The sequence below is a fragment of the Nycticebus coucang genome, chromosome 7 (assembly GCF_027406575.1).
Source record: "Nycticebus coucang isolate mNycCou1 chromosome 7, mNycCou1.pri, whole genome shotgun sequence".
NCBI lineage: Eukaryota > Metazoa > Chordata > Mammalia > Primates > Lorisidae > Nycticebus > Nycticebus coucang.
This window is the reverse complement of record NC_069786.1, coordinates 26,407,553-26,421,977: the sequence shown is the minus strand read 5'-3', so window position 1 is coordinate 26,421,977 and position 14,425 is coordinate 26,407,553. Positions and strand designations below refer to the sequence as shown.

General features: G+C 44.1%; 1 protein-coding gene across 4 annotated transcripts in view; it reads right to left on the bottom strand.

Moving 5' to 3' along the window:
* Nucleotides 1-14,425, bottom strand: part of MGAT5 (alpha-1,6-mannosylglycoprotein 6-beta-N-acetylglucosaminyltransferase) — a 353,367-nt gene that overhangs the window by 204,093 nt on the left and 134,849 nt on the right. The gene's annotated exons all lie outside the window — the stretch shown is intronic.

The following is a 14,425-nucleotide window of genomic DNA, read 5'->3' as shown; positions in this document are numbered from 1 at the left end:
GGACCGCCCAGCAGGCAGCTTTTCTGTGGTTCTCACTTTTACTCCCTCCGTGAGGAAAATGAGACTTTAGAAGGCAGAGTAATTTCAATACTAATGTGACCAGCTCCTACCCAATACTGGCACAGATTGGGCCACCCTTTTCACTCAGGGCTTCCCACAACAAGGGGCAGACTATAGGTTGTAAATGTTTACCAGTATGCCCAGATTTCAACCCCTTCAGCCAGGGCGCTGGGCCCAAGAACCAGCCAGCTTACAAACAGCACCTTTTTTTAAGTGCCACTCAAGGGAGAGGCTGAGCAATGACTCCCACAAGGGACTAACACAAGACATATTACAGGGTGTACATGTTTCATTTCGAAGGATTCTTTGAAAGAAACCCCAGAGGAAATTGGTAGCAGGATCTTGGGGCAATTAGCTTTCAGAGTGTGCAATGTCACAGACGTTTCTCTGTGCCTATCCATACAGCAATTAGTAGTTGGTTGTACTACTCCTAATAAAAGTAAATAATAAATAAATTAGAGCTATGTCCCAGGCATTACAACAAACCCTTTTTTTATGCCTTAGCTAGCTAAATCCTTATAAAAGTTCTATATGGTAAGAAGTATTAATACGATCATCTAGGTCTTATAAGAAACAAATGAGATGAGAAAATAAAAGCAAAGAGAGACTAACTTGGCAGAGATCAGTCAGCTATGTGGCAGAGAAGGATCATGAATAAGCCACACCCCCTTCCCCTGGCCATCCCTACTTCCCCAAGGACCTGTTTGTATATGGTCAAGAATGGTTGGCATATGCTTAAAGGGTTATGAAAAGCAACAAGGAAAAAATGCTTCATACACTATATAGTCCAAAAGGCCTAAGACATTTACTATCTGCCCCTTAAAAGGAAAGGTTTACCAATCTCTGAGAGCCACTGGCCTAGGATTCAAAGTGTGGTGAACATACCATCAGCACCATCACCAGTGAGAAATACATGTCTCAGGCCCCACTCTGTACCTATGGAAGCAGCAACTCTGGGGCAGGAGGTCCACAGTCTGTGCTTTACAAGCCCTGCAGAGGATGATGCGCATGGTTAAGTTTTAAAGCCTCTGGTCCAGACAGCCATACGTTTTGTCTCTATGCAGTACCACCAACACAGCGAGGCTCAAACTCCGCCTCACACTACTTTATAAGTTCCTCTGCCCTGGGTCCCACCCCATGCACCTGCTGGTCAGCTCATCACCATAAACTCTGCACATCCTTTGGGCATCTCCTCCCACCTGGCCCCTCTCTTTCTGTATTAGGCTGACAATCCAAACCCCACATGTTTCCCCAGGCCCAGGCCCACCTGCTTCAGACCACTGTCCCCATGGCTCCTGCCTGTCATGCTCCATTCCTAGTCTGAAGTCTGATGATGGAATACTACTCAGCCATTAAAAAGAAATCTTGCCATTCACTGAAACATGGATGAACGTGGAGGGCATTATTGTAAATGAAATGAGCCAGGCGCAGAAAGACACATACTGCAAGATCCCAGTCACATGTGAAAGGTACAAGTTAATCTCAGAGTAGAAGAGTGGATAGGGTGGGAAGAGAAGGCCACAGGCAGAGCTTGGTCAACAGGCACCCAGCTACCCTCAGATGAATGTAATAAGTTCTAGTGTTCTATTGCACAGTGGGATGACTGGAGTCAACAATACATTTCAAACTAGCTAGAAGAAAGGATTCTGAATGTCCTCAGCACAAATAAATGAGAATTGTTTAAAGTTATGGATATGCTAATTATCCTAAATAGATCATGACATGACTTGCATTGAACAGCACCTCCTAGCACCTCCCACAAGTACAGACCCAGCACTTGCCACCATCAGGCTGGGGGACTGAACAATGAGTGAGATGGAGTTCCCACACAAGCTGGTATGTAGAAAGCCATCCTGCTAACTAGGGGCTGCCCCTAATTCCTCAGGAAGTGGCTGTACTTCCTTTTTTGATAACCTGGACTCATTAGTTCATTTACCCCACGGCTGAAGGGACTTTCCCAGGGCAAGTAAATGTGGTGTTATACCAAGAACGACAGTCTCCTGATGACTCGCCTTTACTACTTTAGAAGAAAACATGTATTGCTGGGCAGGAATTACCTGTTTTCAGGTAGGAAGCCCCGCTCCACACTTCAACTAACTCTATGGAAGAGGCAGCTCAAAAAGGCAAAGTTAAAGCAAAAGGAAGGGGTAGGCCGAGGAACCCAACACAGGCTTATTAGAAAGTGGAAGGCTCTTCCACCTTTGCTTGGGGCAAGGTCAGAACCACCTATGGGAGGGCCTCCAACCACAGCTGCAGCTGGCTTTGCATACTTATGTAAGACTAATCTGGGGCTCCGCATTAAACACAAATGCAAACAAAAGCTCAGACGCCAGACAGAAAAGGTTTCTGCATAAAAAAAAGGTCCTTGTATAATTTTCTCAGTATCTGCCACCACAGATAAGATTCACAGCCCAACCCAGGCGCAGTTAGATGCCCCGGATAGACGGTATATTCCAGGGGCAAAAAGATAGCCAAGAACCCCAGCCTGGGGGAAATTTGCTCAAAGACATAACAATTTGCTGTGAAATTTTCTAGTTATAAGGAGTTCAGAATACAGTTCTGATTGCAGAGGGCCTGGATTTAAGTGACCGTAGAATTTTCTCTAGCAGAATGTAGTCTGAAATAACAGAAACCATGTAAGCAGACACCAGGCCCACATAGAAAATTACATCAGAATTCATCTCTATGATGATGCCCATTAAGACAGACTTTACAACTTCTCTAAAGCATTATTCAGGAGCCACCCCTCCCACCCCCCCACCCCCCCACCCCGTTAATAGGAGGGTAATGCAGATGCAGGACACTGATCCTCAGTCTCCTGCCAAAAGGACCATGATAATAATCAGTAATAGGCAGGCCGTTAATGGAGAAGCCTCAGGCCAACAGCGATCAAAAAGTTAGAGCTCCAGGAACAATCTGCACCCTGCAGACCCCCTAACAGCTGGGTCCTCTAGCTAATAAATACACAAAAGAGACTCTCAAAAGGACCTTGCTGCCAACCAGAATGATGAATGCCCAGGGCTATGACTACATCAGTTCACCTCCAAAAAGAAGTTTGCACTAAGTCTGGTTTCTGTATTAACAGTAGCAACACACATCCCCTCCATCCACCTCCTAACTGTAAGAGCAGCATTCCTCCACTTCCTTCCCACTCTCTCCTCAACACAATCAAATCTGGCTTCTACCTTTCCAGAAGTGGCCAAAGATCTTTGGTCAGTTCTTCTCTACCCCCCCACCACGAAAGCGTGCTTAGCATTATTACTCATTAGCAGAAATGCAAACCAACACCACAATAAGATACACCCATTAGGATGGCTATAATTTTAAAATACAGATAAGAACAAATGGGCGATGAAGATGTGGAGAAATTAGAAGCTTCAGACTGTTGGTAAGAATATAAAATGGTACAGCCAGTGTGGAAAACAGTCTGGCAGTTCCCGTCACAGGTAAACATGGAGTTTACATGACGCACACCATTATGCTCCCAGGATTGCTCCCTAGAGAAATGAAGCATGCATCCAAACAAAAACTGGTACAAAAAATGCTCAGAGCGGCATCATGCGTATTCTTAATAGACAAAAAGCAAAACCACTCAGACTTCTCTCCACTGAAGAATGTACACACAAAACTGGTATATGTAAGCAACAAAATTTTAGCCCTAAAAACGAATGAAGACCTGATGATGCTACAACAGGGATGACCCTTGAAAACATTAGGCTGAGGGGAAAAGACGGTCACAAAAATCCACATAGTATGCAATTTCATTTATATGCAATGTCTAGAACAGAAAAATCTATAAAGGCAAAGAATACATTAGCAGTCACTTAGGGCGGGGGAGGTGGAGACTAGGGGAACTAGAGGTGATAGTTAAGGCATGCAGGGCTTCTTTGAGAGGTAACAAAAATGTTCTAAAAATGGACTGCGGGGCGCTGCCTGAAACAGCTCAGTGGGTAGGGTGCCAGCCCCATATACCGAGGGTGGTGAGTTCAAGCCCAGTTCCAGCCAAACTGCACCACCACCAACAAAAAATAGCCGGGCATTGTGGCAGGCGCCTGTAGTCCCAGCTACTCAGGAGGCCAGGACGTGGAGGTTGCTGTGAGCTGTGATGCTACGGCACTCTACTAAGGGTGACAAAGTGAGGCTTTGTCTCTAAAAATAATAACAATAATAATGGCCTGTGATGAGTGGTACCTAATGCTACTAAAAGGCATGGAGTTGTACACTTTAAATGGGAGAAAGATAGGATATATGGATCACATCTCAATAAAGCTATTTCCATCTCCAAAGCAGGGGGAGTGGGAGCTACACGTAGAGCAGGTAGATGACCCATGGCTGCTACAGTCCTTTCCCTCTGTCCCAAGACAACACAGCCAAGCCCATGCTGGCCTGGCAACAGGAAATGAGTCATCCACTTCCAGGTCCTTGACATGGCTGACCTTACAGCCTCCAGGTCATCTTCCCAGACCTCCTCTCAGATGGCTGCAGGCCTACCCTATCTGGCAGCTGCCAATTTCTCAACCCACCTCAGAACACTGAGAAACAGCCCAGGTGCAATGGACCAAGAACCAGACTTACAAAGTAGATTCTTCAGGTGGCCATCCATGTCTTGGAGGTCTCATTTTTCACCCCAGGTCCTTCCTCTTCAGAGGACAAATGAAAGTAGAAGTGCCTATCCCTTCAGAAGTGATGCCAGCCTCAAGGACAGATTTGGTCTTTTCCAACAGTCCCACAGGACAGCCCCTATGCCGCCCACGGATGCCCCATTCCCACGGGATGGCACTGCCTCAGTTCAGAGACATGTTTGATCCTCACTGTACGTCACCTGAACCACTTCACATCCCTCTGCAATGAAGGATAGCAGGTCTACCATTAGCTGCATCTGTGTGATACTGCTCCAGAAATCCCAAGTCTGTTGTGTGTACCCAGCTTACCTGGGGAAATCTCATCCTTACCTCCAGCCTCACAACTCAACATTGCCTCCTGCACAGAGCCTCCATAGCTCCCCGGACTGAGGACAGCACTGCCTCCTGCACAGAGCCTCCATAGCTCCCCGGACTGAGGACAGCACTGCCTCCTGCACAGAGCCTCCATAGCTCCCTGGACTGAGGACAGCACTGCCTCCTGCACAGAGCCTCCATAGCTCCCTGGACTGAGGACAGCACTGCCTCCTCCTTGGGGCACCCATTCTTCCTTCTGAAGAGCCCCTCACCTCAGCAGGATCAGCTTGTTTTACCCATGGGTCCTGGGAGGTCCCCAAAGACAAAATATACTGGTGATGGCCATGCCTTGTACAGAGTAGGTGGTCATTAAAGTGTTTGCCAGATGAGAGGACGAGACAGTACGAATGAGATACAGAAACAGGAATGAGTGGGACTGGAAGACCGCCTTCTGGAGGGAGGCCCAAGGGGCCCGGCATGCTGAGAGCACACTTGCCCTCAGATCTCATCGGCAGCAATGAAAGATCCGTGTGCCCTTGAATAGGTGGAGTTAAAAGAAAGTGGGTATGGTGGCAGAGAGGTATTAACAGAAGAAAACAGAGGCAGGGAAGCTCCAGAAAAGAATTCTAGAAGAACCAGGGTACTAAGACTCTGGGAACAAAAAGACATCCAAGACAAGGGATTGTGGGCGGGGGAAGCAAACAGGGGACCCTCCCTCCGAAGCAACTTGGGCATTTACAGAATCACCCTATGCCAGGATGACCAGAAGGGGTTCTTTCAGCTGCCCCTCACTGCTCTGCCTCAAATGCCTAGAAATCTTTGATCTACAGCTTGTTCTGCCCATTGACATTGTGTAATCCTAGACAACTCTGTTAGTTTCTGCATGTATAACATGGGGGAAAGTTCAAGAGCCACAGGACACGATGCTGGAGGAATAGAGGTGAGTGAGCCAAGTAACTGGTTCTCACACTGTGTTCCACTGGTTCTCAAACTATGTTCCGAAAGTCTTCAAGGGTTCCCAGAGATGTTACAGAAGAATTTTTTTTAAAGTTTCCATGCCAAATCCTAGGACAATGGAGACAGTTGATAGACATGTCAATTTGCACTATACAGACCCAGAACAAAATTGCCCTCCTACCTCTGTACATCTGAACTTCGAATTCTTACTATTGGTGAGAAAGCTAATGCTCCGTAGTGGGCTTATTTGCTTATTTAAATTAAAACTACATATTTATATAAAATTGCGCCATAAAGAACACTATCTTCATTAAATGCTAAATGAGATTTGCTCACACATTTTGAGTTTCAGAGGCATTTTGCCTGATTTCCATGTTGAAAGTGAGAATTGTCACGTTACTGACGATTACTGATTCAACTTCGAAATAATTTTTGCTACTTCTCTTTCCAGCCTGTCTCAATTTACATTAAAAGCAACTTAGAGTGGGTGATCAACTGTTTTTAAATAACAGACTTTACCAATTCCTAATTTGGGCTTCCACTACTCTGCACCAAAACATGGTACAGAAATCAGCTGGATGCTAACCTTACAATGACTACACATCTTAGTCAAACTCCTGATGCTATACTCACCAAGAGCAGCTCGTGGCCTGCCAACTTTAAAAGAAAACAGGATAAATTGAAATGTATAAGATACCTTTATACAGACCATACGATGACATTCAATTTTGCTTAGGGAAATAATAAGTGCAAACCCTCAAGACACAAAAACCCAGAAAATGACACATCTGCCAATCAAAGTCAAAAATCAAACCAGCACCTGAGACCTGTCTCCTGATCCCACATGGTCTCCACCAAACCAAGCTGAGTCCCTCTCAGAAAGAAAGAGACCGTTTGAAACACAAACCAGAAACCATCATCCCATGATATTAAAGGACTATGAGTCTACTGCAGTGTCCCAACTTCAAGGAGTTGGGAAAACTGAGAGGGAGAAAAAAGTACATTTACAGAATTATTGCTATGAGGAAGACAGATGGAATGGGGGAAGGGGGATTCTGCGTTTAAATATGGTTGGTGTTACAAAAGGCAGCAGAGGAGGGAAGGACAAGGAACGCAGCTTCCTGGGAAGCAGCTCTGAGGGGGGTCACGCCCCTGGATGGCCCCTTGGCACCACCCTGAACTCAGTCATAGAGCCCACTCAGCAGTGCCCAGACCTCACCCGCGTGTGAATCCCGCGGTGCCCAGACCTCACCAGTGCCCAGACCTCACCCGCGTGTGAATCCTGCTGACCATGGCAGCATGGTCTTCCAGCTCTCGAGAGCAAACCAGCTCAGGAGCAAACAGCACTGCGGCCCAGGTGCAGGTACAGACAGAGACCCTGTCTTCAGTTTCATGACCTTGTTCCTCCTTTATAAATCGGAAAAATGCATTCTAAACTAAAACTCTCGGCTCCCTTTAGAACTGGCTAAAGGAGTCTAATTTTGAGCCACTCACTAAAAGACAACCAGCTGAAACAACACATCGGGTATTCCTGGGGAGGCTTTTTGAAGGTCTGGATTTTAAACAACTCGTCACCTTTTACATTTGAAGGGATCAAAGCAGTGCAGCCTTGTGCCCAGAGTTTTCATTCATTATGCTACATTTGCATTCTTTCTTCCTGTGGGCAGGGAAAGGAAAACCTCCACTCCACCCACCTAAAGCGGATATTTGCCTTGCAGTGATGCTGTTCATTAAGTGGAGTTCAGAGGTCTGCATGTGGCATCAATAACAAAATAAATTTCCAGACATTGTAGCAGGGCTGGTGAACCTGCATCCGGACACCACTCCTCCCTGCCCTGTCACGCCCACCCTCCCCACAACCCAGGGTCCTCTGCCATTCACATGTCGCCTTCTCCACTAGAGGGCGCAGAGGGGAAGGGAAAACAAAGGAACATTGAATGATTTTACTCTGACTTAGCCTCTTGGGATGTGCACATTACTAGCAGGTGGACAAAGGAGAAAGGACAAGAGTGAGAAGGAAGCTGTGGCTGCTGGAACAGGTGAAATCTTCACGTGTTCCCTGAGTTTCATTTACTGGGCCCATAGGTTAATCACAATGGACAGAACTTCCCTGAACCCTACCCCTATCCCCACTCTCAGGAAGAGCACAGGCTAGGAGGGGCTGGTCTATTCCAGGGGTGCTCCAGCCGCCCTACATGCAGACGTGGGATGGGCCTCCAAACACATGATTTGATAAAGACCACCTGGTTAAAAGACATAACAAACTAGCTAGTGAGAAGATACAGGCTGTACAAGTATGCACGTTTAGGGAATTTAAATTTTCAATAAAACCACAGCAGCCCCAAGCATTCTGAGAATATCAACTAATCCCAAACAAAAATCACAGATCCCTAAAAAATGAAACAAATCCCTCTAATCCAATGCTTCTCCAACTTCGCACAATTGACATACGAACCTGAATAATTCTTTGTCGCCAGGAACTGTCAGAATTTTAGCAGCATAGTTGGCCTCTAGCCACTAGATGCCATTAGAGCCCTCCAATAACCCTGCACAACTAGGGACTTGTGACGGGGGAAATGCTTCCAACACTGCCAAATGTTCCCTGAGGACAAAAACGCCCTGGTCAAGAGGCACTGCCTCAGCCAGTCAGCAGTACCTCATGCACCCACAGGAAGGCAGGCAGAGCTGGTCAGCTCACACAACCGGATTGCAGAGGGAGCCAGAAGCAGACCCAGGGGAACTTGAGCGTCCATCAGTAGCCCGCAGACCAGACCAGCTTGTGCTGAGGCTATGGAAGCCTCAGAAAGGAGAGGAAGAGTGTCCCAGACACTGTCCAAACTTGACTGATAAATGAATCTCATTTTTCTCCACATCCTTCAGTGCCACCACTGTCTAGGCACCAAAGAGTTCATTCCTAGGCTGGCTGTGCCTCCATTTACTAATTAGTATATGGCGCTGGTGCTCTGCTCCATGAGGATCCTAGTCCACAAACCAACAGGCACAAGAAGAAGGCTGGACTAGACCAAATCTACAGTGCTTTGCCAGTCTCAAAAAATAAAAACAGAAACAAAGACACTGGGATTCTCATCTGGCCGCTGGCCCCAAAACCATAAGCTAGATTTTTGAAAGGTTGATAACAGTCCTCTAAGAAAGAGTCATCTGTGAAAACATCACACAGCACAATGTGTCAGGTAGGGTTTCCTCAAAGGTTGAATAAAAATATTCAAAAAATTCATTGTCCATCACAGCCAAAGGACAGTAAAGCCACAGAGAAATTTTCTGATGAGCCCAGAAGGCTCCTACATGCACACATGTGTATGCACACTCACGTGATCTTCAGTGGCCACCAAGGCTTGGAATTTAAACTTACAATGACTTTCTTGCCACATCTGAAATAAGGCTACTGTAAATTGAAAGGAGCACATAGCCCCAAGCTTTAGCAGACCCAGGGTCAGAAATACCCCCCAATCTGAATTTTCTTAGGGAAGAACTCAGGTCAGATGTTGATAAGTTCACTGTTCCCCAAAGTATAAAGCAAGGTCAAATCTCCAAATACTGCAACTATCTTGAGTCAACCTGGATGGTAGCTGGTCACAAACCCTCAGATTATGCAAGTGATAAATTAGATCAAGCTAAAATGAAACACCCAAGGAGAGTTTCCTGTTCTCAGTTAAGGGCTGATTAAACCAGGACTTGTCAACGTCAACACTCTTAAGAATCACCTAGGCTGCTTTTTTAAAAAGTAGTGTTGCACAGCTCTCATGCCAAAAGAGAATGACTTCATCTGAGGTATACCCCCAAGCAAAGGTATTATTTTTAAGGTGCCTAGGTAATTTTAATACACGGCCAGGCGTGACATTAAAAGATGCTCCTTTCCCACCAGCAGCGTAGAAGTGTTCCCTTTTCTCCACATCCAGGCCAACATCTCTGGTCTTGGGATTTTGCGATATGGGCTAATCCTACTGGAGTTAGATGATATCTCAAAGTAGTTTTGATTTGCATTTCTCTGATGATTAAGGATGATGAGCATTTTTTCATATGTCTGTAGGCCATGCACCTGTCTTCTTCAGAGAAGTTTCTCTTCAAGTCCCTTGCCCAAGCTTATTGCAGCCCAATTCATAATTGCTAAGTCATGGAAAAAGCCCAAGTGCCCATCGATCCACGAATGGATTAATAAATTGTGGTATATGTACACCATGGAATATTATGCAGCCTTAAAGAAAGATGGAGACTTTACCTCTTTCATATTTACATGGATGGAGCTGGAACATATTCTTCTTAGTAAAGTATCTCAAGAATGGGAGAAAAAGTATCCAATGTACTCAGCCCTACTATGAAACTAATTTATGGCTTTTATATGAAAGCTATAACCCAGTTATAACCTAAAAATATGGGGAAGGGGGAGAGGGAGGGGGGAGGATGGATGGAGGGAGGGCGATTGGTGGGATTACACCTAAAGCGCATCTTACAAGGGTACAAGTGAAACTTAGTAAATGTAGAATATAAATGTCTTAACACAATAACAAGAAAATGCCAGGAAGGCTATGTTGACCAGTGTGATGAAAATGTGTCAAACGGTCTATAAAACCAGTGTATGGTTCCCCATGATCGCATTAATGTACACAGCTATGATTTAATAATTAAAAATAAATTAAATTTAAAAAAATGCGCCTTTTACCAGCCCTATGGGTCCTATCTAGTGGGACCCACAATCTATTCTGGTATTTCAAGAGATAATCTCCATCCCCTACAGATGTAGATTGACTGGCTTACTAGGTAAGGTAGGGCTGCTTTTTTTCCTTAATGAAATGACAAGCTGGTCTTCTCAGGTCACTGCCTGGCTCAACTAGCCAGACTTTCAGCAGGTCTAAATACAGAGCCTTGTTGGATCATCCCACACTGTGGAAGAATTTGAAGAGAACAGTACTAGATACCCACAGGACTTTTATTAGCCTCTCCTGTACATTTGGCTCCAAAGAAGAGAAATGACTTGAGACTAACCTGATGGCCTCACCTCCGACCGCTGCTTCTAGTAATCTGCACCTCCACAATAATCTTGCTACTGAAACTCTGGTCTGTGGCCCCATGGCACTGAACTCATCCAGTAGATTATTAGAAATGCAAATCTCAGGCCTCCCTCAGACCAATGGAATTAGTTGGTGTCTATAACAAGATCACAAGATTATCTACTTACGTAATAAAACTTAAGCAGCGTTGTTCTTTATCTTATTCAGAGTAGTAAGAAGAGGGGGGGGCGGTGTGAGAACCTAATTTCCAGGGAGGGATGAGAGTATATGGCACAGTTTTCCTTTTCACAACATGCACAGAACTTAAGGATTTGGCATCACTTTTGAATCAGCCGTAGGGAATCATGTACATCGATGGCATGATGGCACTGTTAACTAGGAATGCCTGTAGGACAATGGACTCCATTTCTAATTGCTGACAAAAAGGCTTTTGATCACAGTCTAGAATTGAAGACACAGCTTGAATACATGTCTTCCAACATTTAACTGTTATAAGCAAACCACTCTACACAGCAAGCACCCCACACAGCTACCTGATATACACTTTGTGCATCTCAAACTTATACATCACAGGGGATTTGAGTTTTTGTTGTTTTGTAATTGTCTAAGGGCTCACTGAAGAACAACACATACTTAGCAATCACAAGTACTTTCCCAGTTGACTTCAAAGTAAACCAGCCTTCAACTGGGGCAAGCAAGCTGATTAGATGCCTTGGTTTAGAAAAAGGGGATGTCAACCAATAGTTAAAGTTCCTGAAAATATCTCTATTTCTGATATTTTCCAGTGCATATTAACAGTGACTTCATGGCCACTGAGAGCCAAAGTTGGGTGGAAATAAACTATATTTGAAAGATGACTTAAAGGATAAACAATTTATCCATTGTTCTAGACCAGTTTGGCCCAACCTTTCATGACAAATGAACTCCTTTAACAGTAATATAATCCATCTCTCACAAACACATACATCCACACCCTAAGAAACTTTTTATTTCTACATTTTTACATATATAACAAAGATAGGGTATTACAGCAAAATCAATTCATTTTTTAAAAGATATTAGGGTTTATGAAGTTCATTTATTTTTATACCATCTTTGCTAATGTTCCAAAGGATGACAATTTTTTGATCCATTTAACCTAATACGCAACATTTATTTATGTCAGAGAAAGTATGATTTGTCAACAAAATCCATTCCAAATTTTCATTCTTACTAGTATACATTTGGTGTGGGGACCAAATGCATATTCAAATCAATAGCAATCTAGTTATCAGCACCAACATCAAAACTGGGCAAGAAACCGCCCAATGTTTGGATTTCTTATATCTGGATTTCTACACAAATCGAATGGTTTATAAAGCGAGGAGTCCTGCATTCCTCTAGACAAGTTTTCAATGCAGAGCAAATGCTCCATTTCACAGGAAAAAACCAGATGAGCACTATGACAGCTCCTTCTTTGGGGCACTCACCGTCTTCCAGGGGAAGAATGGCAGCAGCTCAGCTTGCAGGGACTACTGCAGACACTTTCTGTCCCTGTTCCCAGGGTTAAATGGGCAGGGCATTCAAGGCTACCCGAAGGCGGCCACCAGTGGTGTGAAGATTCCACCTAGGGTAGACCAGGACGTCTTGTACCCAAAACATCTTCCAACTCTGCTTTACACTGAGAAAGCGGCTATTGTATTTTAATTTTAGTGTAGCTTCTTCTAGTCCATGTAGTTCAGAACCAGAAGGAAGGAAGGGGGTGATTAACTGGCATCACCAAACCTCCATAAGTTTATTTTTCTATTTTTTCCCAGTTTTGTTTCTAAATGTCAGGCTAAGACAGGTGGTTTTCAGCAGTTATTTGAAAGCAGTTCTCCACAAATAACACATTGCAGGTGTATAAAGCTTTTAGTCCTAATAAATTAAGACAAAATGACTGTAACAGTCATAATATTTTCTCCTTCTAAATATTGGTTTCTAAAAATACTATAAGATATGCCAAAAGAATTCTGATCAGATGAACACAACTTTTGACTAGTGGGACGATAATAAGGAAAAATCAGCAGAATTATTGCATAATCCTCAATAATTTATACTTTGATCTAAGTCTTCTTAATGCATCCTGCTTTTAACCAACACTCCATTAAAAACACTTTTTATTATCATGTAACACATTATGGTCAAAAACCTCCTGGGTTGCTAGCACAGAACACTCTGACTGCCACTAACCACCAGATCTAAGCTCTAGATAAATACTGGTCAGCTTTCTTGATAAATGCTGCTCTTTCATCTTAAAGGGAGATCAGGATCATATACGCAAATACAAATAGAAGTAGTAGGAGAGACATCACTTTCATTAAGAATGAAAGCTCAGGGCAGCGCCTGTGGCTCAAGGAGTAGGGCGCTGGCCCCATATACTGGAGGTGGCGGGTTCAAACCCAGCCCCAGCCAAAAACTGAAAAAAAAGAATGAAAGCTCAGAGCACCATCAAAAATCTCTGGGTGACAACTATCAGATGGGAATTGCTGCTCTAGGTATTCCAAATTTGTGCACTTGGCCTGACCTGCAAGGCTTGAAAGAAATCTTCAATTTGGCCTAAATAAGCAATAAAAGAAAAAAAAAAAAAAAAACACGGCCAGGTGAAGCATACCATTGAGGACACTGTAAATGTGCCAGTGGCCTTTCCCACTCTGCCTCACGTATCCAGGAAGATTCAGAGGAGAAAGTTCTATTATCTCAGTATCAAGACTATCCATACATTCCAGGCATGTGAATGGCTGGCTAGATTTTACTAGATGGATACAGTAAAACATAATGGCATTTCCCCATTCAAGAGAACTAGTAGGAAAAGCTCACCATCCATTTCCAGGAAGTGCACTCACTGCCTTCCACTAAATGAACTATTATTTCCTGTACATGTGTTTTATGTTTTACTTATGATGTGTTCCAAATGGGTTAATTAAATAAACGAAAGAATAAGACAGCTGTGGTAGGCAGAATGGCTCACCAATCTATCCATGCCCTCATCCCCAGAACCTGTTATATTACATAGCAAGGGGAAGTAAAGGTATCAGATGGAATTAAGGTTTATAATCAGTTGACTTTATCAGAGGAAGATGATCTCTGGATTATCCTGGTGGTCCTTAAAAGTAGAACGGGGTGACAGCGGGCAGGTCAGAAGAATACATCAGTCTTTTCTCAAGACCTCCCTGACTACTAAGGGGTTGTCATAAATCAAGGACATTAATTTGACAAGTCTGGGTATTTAGTTTCTTCTGTAACCTTAGTTCTACTCTAGCAGAAACCAGATTAGGAATTTCAGAAACATTGGGGGTGGGGGGCTCCCTAATAAAGCTGACAATGCCAAAAAGTAACTAACCCTGAGGGAGAAAGCCCAGCCACCTGGAGGGCAAGCACAAACAGGGTCAAATACCACATGCCACATGCTAATCACATCGCTTC